The sequence below is a fragment of the Erinaceus europaeus genome, chromosome 1 (assembly GCF_950295315.1).
Source record: "Erinaceus europaeus chromosome 1, mEriEur2.1, whole genome shotgun sequence".
NCBI classification, from domain to species: Eukaryota; Metazoa; Chordata; class Mammalia; order Eulipotyphla; family Erinaceidae; genus Erinaceus; species Erinaceus europaeus.
This window is the reverse complement of record NC_080162.1, coordinates 105,519,313-105,520,412: the sequence shown is the minus strand read 5'-3', so window position 1 is coordinate 105,520,412 and position 1,100 is coordinate 105,519,313. Positions and strand designations below refer to the sequence as shown.

The window sequence follows — 1,100 nt, the reverse complement described above, 5'->3', positions numbered from 1 at the left end:
GTGAGAGTTAGGGGGACTTGGGTCCCAACACACAGGCGGAGGGGAGTCTTTCTTTTTTTAAGATTTTTATTTATTTATTTATTTATTTATTAATGAGAAAGATAGGAGAGAGAGAGAAAGAACCAGACATCGGTCTGGTACATGTGCTGCTGGGGATTGAACTCACGACCTCATGCTTGAAAGTCCAGTGTCTTAGCCACTGCGCCACCTTCCGGACCACCTCTTTCTTATATATATAATACATATATATAATATATATTTTCCCTTTTGTTGCCCTTTTGTTGTTGTTATTGATGTCATCGTTGTTAGGACAGAGAGAAATGGAGAGAGAAGGGGAAGACAGAGAGGGGGAGAGATAGACACCTGTAGACCTTCCTCATCTCCTGTGAAGCGGATCCCCACCTGGACTCCCCTGCAGGTGGGGAGCCGGGGCTTAACCCGGGAACCTTACGCCGCCGGTCCAGCCCTTGCGCTTCATGCCAAGTGCGCTTAACCCACTGCGCTACCGCCAGACTGGGGACTCTTTCTTAACCCATTGCGCTACCACCTAACTCCCTATCTTTCTTAACTTCCCAAGCGGCTAGCCAGGCAGCTCTGTGTTCAGCATGACTTAGAATAAATAAATGCATTCTCCTCAACTTCCTTTTTTCCATTTGATGCATTCATTTTCGGTTAGGTTGAAAGGGTGGCACATTTTAAAGTTAAAAAAGAAGGTTCAGTGGTCCGGGAAGTGACACAGTGGTAAAGCTTTGGACTCCCAAGCATGAGGTCCCGAGTTTGATCCCTGGCAGCACATGTGCCAGAATGATGTCTGGTTCTTTCTCTCTCTTCCTATCTTTCTCATAAATAAATAAAATCTTAAAAAATATATTAAAAAAAAAAGGATCAGGGAGTCGGGCGGTTTAAGCGCAGGTGGCGCAAAGCACAAGGACCAGCATAAGCATCGCAGTTCGAGCCCCCATCTCCCCACCTGTAGGGGAGTCGCTTCACAGGTGGTGAAGCAGGTCTGCAAGTGTCTATCTTTCTCTCTCCCTCTCTGTCTTCCTCTCCTCTCCATTTCTCTGTCCTATCCAACAACGACAACATTAATAACTACAACA

The 1,100-nt window shown here is 46.1% G+C and overlaps 1 protein-coding gene across 2 annotated transcripts in view; it reads left to right on the top strand.

Annotated features, from left to right (window-relative positions):
- The window catches only part of ABHD12 (abhydrolase domain containing 12, lysophospholipase), a 71,210-nt gene that overhangs the window by 175 nt on the left and 69,935 nt on the right, over positions 1-1,100 (top strand). The gene's annotated exons all lie outside the window — the stretch shown is intronic.